The sequence below is a fragment of the Heterocephalus glaber genome, unplaced genomic scaffold (genome assembly GCF_053883595.1).
Source record: "Heterocephalus glaber isolate CG9 unplaced genomic scaffold, H.glaber_assembly_v1.0 deba00001442, whole genome shotgun sequence".
Lineage (NCBI taxonomy): Eukaryota > Metazoa > Chordata > Mammalia > Rodentia > Bathyergidae > Heterocephalus > Heterocephalus glaber.
Genome location: NW_028258296.1, coordinates 36,680,465 through 36,686,464, shown reverse-complemented (window position 1 = coordinate 36,686,464; position 6,000 = coordinate 36,680,465).

The following is a 6,000-nucleotide window of genomic DNA, read 5'->3' as shown; positions in this document are numbered from 1 at the left end:
TAGTAGCTCCAGATAATACTGAATTGAAAGGGCCAGTGAGATGTATGAGTGGAGATTTCAGGTAAATATTTACAATATGTATCTGGAAGATAAGGACAAAACTAGTTATATTTAATTAGATGCACAGAGATTACATTTGAAGTAGTGAGAAGAGCAAAAAAATATAGAGGCAAGAGAAGCTAGGTAAAAATCTTGTTTCTACAGAATGGAAGACAGGAAAGCCAGAAAAGGAGGAAGATGAAGAGCAGTTTTATAAATGAATAAGTAAATAAATGGAAGGGAGTAACAAAAGAAAAAGGAAAGAGGAAGGAAGGAAGGAAGGGAGCGAGGGAGGGAGGGAGGGAGGAAGAGAAGAAGGGAAAGAGGAAGAAAGGAAGGCAGGTAGGCAAAAGAAGCAAGGTGGCTGGCTCTTTGACACCCACAGGTGTATCCCAGCACTGTAAATGTGCTACACAGTCCTTCACAGTCTGTTTCTGGCTTTTCCTACCAGAACAGTTACTTTCCAAAGCACTGCATAAACAGCTGGGAGGAAAAAAGGGTTATGTGTAGAGAACAGGGACAGAAGGTTGAGTGGAAGTCTCAGAGCTGGCCAAGCCAGGGTCTACCAGGCACTTCCTGAAAGCCTGGGTATTGGTGCAAGAGACAAACTAGTTAGATTAGGAGTGCAACACCAAATCTATAAACAAGATTTTTTATTGCAGTAAAGATATGAAGATGGAAGCACCTTCATACAATGTTATTTTAAATAATCCAGTAGAATTAATTACTTTTGCAATGTTATAAGTCATCAGCTCTATTTCTAAAACTTTTTCATTACTCTAACTCTACCGCCAATAATCAATAATTTTCCATTTCCCCTCCAGCTGCTGGTAACTTCGAGTCTTTCTGTCTTCATGAATTCACGTATTATACATACTTCCTATAAATAGAATCACACAATATTTTTCCTTTTGTGTTTGGCTTGCAAAAAAATTTAAACACAAGCACGTTGATTTTTAGATAACAGGCAGCAGCATAGATCCAGAGCAATGAGGGAAAGGCAAGACAGTTTCATAATAGTCCAGGAGGAAAAGAAGAACAAAGAGCCAAAGATAACTAGAAAGATTGTATTCTAGAAGATTAGTAATTTGGTGTTCTCACTAAGACATAAAGGAGAAACTTTCCTGTGAGAGAGGTTTGTAAAATTCAGCTCAAGTCATGCTCTGTATAAAAGAATAATGAATGCAGTCATCTGTAATAAATTCACAATCAAGTATGCTTCAACTGCTCTTTTCATTCTCTAGTTGATAACTTTTCACTGAAGAAGATGAAATTGAGGGCCGGGGATTTAGCTCAGTGGTGCTGCTGCCTGCCTCGTTCGTAATCACAAGGTCCTAAGTTCGATCCCAGGTATCAAAAAAAGAAAAAAGATGAGCTTGACTTGGCATCAATAACTTCTAGTGGTATAGTTGTCACAAAAATGGATGCAACCGTGGGTGGTGACAATGAATGACAGCAAATGACTACCACATCCTTTTCTCAGTATTTGCAAGCCATCTGCTTAACAATCTGCTTAATAATAAAAATCAATGGTTAGCTCAATGGAGCAAAATCTTTATAAATTATCTTTTGGCCTTGTGAAAAATTGGTACAACATTATGCATCTCTAAGTGTCTTCATTTGGTAATTTACCATTTTTTCTCAAAGATGAATGATGACAATCTGGCTTTCCTCCTGCATATCCTCTCCTGGCCCAGGGATATGATCCATATAGAGCTGGGATTTGACCTTATTAAAAACAATTAGTTCAACTCTAGGTATCCTTATTTGGTAAGGATTGCAATTCATTTTTAGTGTTGCTTGTTTGGGCTTTCCAATATTTTAAATTATTTTCATGGGCAAAAAATATGGAAACAAAACAGAACTTGAACAGTTTGCTTTCTCCTTGTTATCAACAGTCAGCATGACACCATCTGTTTCAAGAGGCAGCTCTCAAGCTGCTCAGAAACATTCTTGTTTTTGTGTCTCCAACATGCTAAGTCGAAATCGAAATGTGCTGACACTTGGCATTTGGAGGAGTCTCAGGGAGTCCCAGTGGTCCTTGCCTGCAGGTTTGCTAACACTGGTCTTATTGATTTATGCCATGCTTTTGTATTCATTCTTAGCCATGTGTCCCTCCCTCAGTGTTTTGTGAATGTGCTGCCTGTGGATCCTTTATATGAGCTACTCTTTACATCTTCCTTGAAGTCAGTTGTAATTACAGTGCTTGGATTATAATTTTTATGTCCACCCGTGTTTCCTGTGAGTTAGTGTTTTCAATAATGGAACTTTTATCTATCTTTTCTCCTCACACTTACTGGTCGGATTTCTCCAAGTTCAGTGTATAAGTCTGACAATAACCAGCACCCTTAACCACCACAAACTGCAACATGACAGTTTTTAAAATTCATATCATCATACTTTCTTCTTATGTCCTCTTCTTAGTAGCACTGTATTGAATTTTCACACTTCCAAGAGATGAGATTATCTCCAAGACATTGTTACTGGATGGGATCACAGGAGGGCCCCCAAAACAAAGATGGGAATCTCAAGACACCCACCTACAGGGTGGGCTACAGATTCATTGACTTCCTTCACAGAAAAGGAATTCTTAACATGTGTCAGCGAGAACATAAAGACGTTATTAGGCAGAATTTAAAAGGTTCACAACCAAAAAGAATAGAGTGGATTTTATGAGCTGTAATTTACAACCCTTTCTAAGAGATATAAAGCATGTATGATAAAATGTTTAAGGAATTTTCAGATAGATTTCATTGAAATTAAGAATTCCTCCAGAAAGGGAAGTAACCATCATCCACCTATCTGATTGTGCATCATACACATTCATAAAAAATATCTCTTCTAATGGATGCACATTGTGGCCATACTCTTAAATGAAATAAATAGGACACACATGTGTAACTACTGAATAGTTTCTCTGGTGTGAGAAACTGAAAGTGTAAATGAGGATCAAAATGTATAATAGATAATGTGAAACAGGAAGAAAAGGTCCAAAAGGGAAGGAGAAGGGAAAATGGGAGGGGTAGGAGAAAGAAAAGAAGGGAAAAGAAAAAACAGAAACAAAATCTTTGTACATAGGGAGGGGTGGAGGAGTTGAAGGAAGGTCAGGGGAATGGAGAAAAAAATAAGAACCAAGACACATCATATAAAGTGCAAATTCCCAATGATGACTGTCATCATACTGTATACCTAAAATGTGCCAATAAACTTAATGGATAAAAAGATCTCTACTAAAGGAGAATTTTGAATTGGGTTTTTCAGAAACCTCTATTCCCTATAGAAATTTGAAATTAAACTTCGACACATGCTTGTCATCAATTTGTCTATAAAAAGTTGGCTTAATGAGTAAAATTATTTCCAAAGAATCATTCTGGAAACTAGATAATTCAGTATAGAATTTCCATGTGAGTATATAACTCTAGTATAGCAGTTTTGTTTGCATATTCCAGATTCAGTGTTCTTAATTGTGCTAGTTATTTTCAAATCTAAATTTAATATTCAGATCCTCTGCCTCTAGTGCATTCAATTTAAAATGCAAGAAGATAAATGATTGCAAAATATCTGAAATGCCAAAGCAAGCCCATTTCTGATACAAACAGCTTCTCTATAGTAATAAATAAGAAGCTTCCTAAACTTTTTTCTGATTTCCCTCTTTAAAGTCCTAGTTAAATATAAATTAAAATCCAAAGATTTAGAGACTGTGTAATCAAAGAAAATTGATTATCTTTTTCCTACTTAGAAAAAAATAAATGAAAGACCAACAACTGTTTTGCTTATGTGATTTACATTTTCCGATCTAAGTGTAGTATTAGTATTCACCAAGGAAGTACAGAAAACATCAAGGGGACATCACACTGTCAACAGAAGTCATTTCTTGTATCATCTGTTAATATTGTTTTCCGTACCAATTTTTAGGTTGCCTTATTAATGAAAAAGAGCAAATTACAAGTCCTTAGATAAATTTAGGCTTTGTTTTGGGTGTATGTAAAACTTATGAAAATAACCTCTAATAAATGAGATACAGAAAAAATAAATTTTTTAAAAGTCAAATCAAATTCAGAAACATTTCCCCTCTTACCAGGATGGGAAAGTACATATCAGCCATTATCGAGGTTTTCTCTCTCCCCAGGTCTCTTCGTCACTTTCTAATCACTAGAATAAGATACCCAACACCCATAAATTAAAGGAGAAGAGGTTCTTGATTTCAATCCATACTCATCTGGCTTTAAAGCAGGATCAGGATGGCAGAGGGGCATGGTAGAGGAAAGGGCGCTTACTTCACCAGGATGCAAAGAAAGAAGGGAGGACTCTGGGAGTGAGACATCCTCCAGGTTGTGACCCCAGCACCCCACAACTAACCAGGCCCAACATGCTAACAGCACATTCAGCTATTGGCCTTATCACTGAATGAATCCACTGAGTCTAGTGCTTCCACAATCCAATCAGCTTCCAATCACACGAGGCTCTGGGGGTACATTTTAGATCCAAACCATAACGCCAAGTGTATTATATTAATCAACTTTCCATTGCTGTGACAAATTAGTGAAAAAATCAACTTATAACAGAGAAAGATTTCTTTTGGCTCACAGTTTCAGAGGTTTCAGTCCATGATCCCTTAAGCCTGTTCCCTTTGGCCTGTGGTGAGGCAGGAACCATGTGTAGACAAGGTCCATTTACCTCATGGTGTCTGGAAAGCAAAGAGATGGATAGGAAGGGGCCAGGGTCCCAATCTTACCGTCAAGGGCACAATCCCTTATGACCTAACTCCTTCCATTAGGCCTGACTTCCTAAGGGTTCCAAGCACCTCTCAGTCATGCCATGGACTGTTGACCAAGCATTTGGCATATGGGCTTTTGGGGACATTTAAAATCTACACTGTGGTATCAAGTCTTCATAATATGAAGAATATGTAGAGGTAGATCTCTAGTTGTCACATTCAGCACACCCACTTCTACTGATTTGTTTATTGAAGAGTTAAGTACCTATTGGAAATAAAAACTTATTTGCTGGTTAAGAGCTTATTTAGTCATAAAACTCCAAGAAAAAATGAGTGAAAGATGTAAGAGATGGGACAGAAAGGGGGACAAAAAAGAGAGAAAAAAAGGAAAACGTATAAAGAGGAAAATAAAATTCAGAATTTTAATAGTCAGTAAATACGAAATAATTTGCACTCAAGAGATTATTTAAGATAAAAACCACATGAACTGATTTTAAATTTGAAATTATTAGTGCCACATTAAGCAACTGGGAAATTAAGGGCATGCACTGACAGGCAGCCTATACATTAAAAATTGGAACTTGGAAATTAGTAATTAATGTCACAGTAGTGCTTCATCTTCTTCCAAATGAATTATATACCATTCTTTGCTTAGGGATTTCAAGCTTTCTGTACGCAGTCCTTGTTAATCCATGCTAAATATTTTCAACATGTGTTATATAATATACTGAGTCTTTCTCTCACACCAAATTGCAAAATGAAAAGCATTAAAGAAAATATCCTCACTTCGTGGCTGTTTTTAATTGATAATCCTTATTTAATAGTTAATTTTTCACAAAATTGCCTTAAATTGCCTTAAATGTGATACAGCTCATATTGTGCAGAGATTTTTCATCCCCCACACACTCCTGTAAAACAGTGTATAAGTCACTGTGGTAGCAGAACCTAAGTGGGAAGCAGCACTTTGCATGTGTCATACTGTCCTGAATTCAAACCATCTAGGAAAAGTATGGCTGTGACTTCATGACCTTGGCATTCTACCTCCTCAAAGGCACATATGTGGATCTTTTGTGTCATAAACTCATGGTGTACACAATTGGTGCTCAGTTAGGTTAAGAGTTCAAATAAAAAATTGTTCTCCTACATAGACCCAATGCACATAGACCCAGACAAACCCATCTGAGAAAAACACCAGTGGAATTCCAACGATCACTTAATGCAGTTTTCAAAATTTCATTAGATTA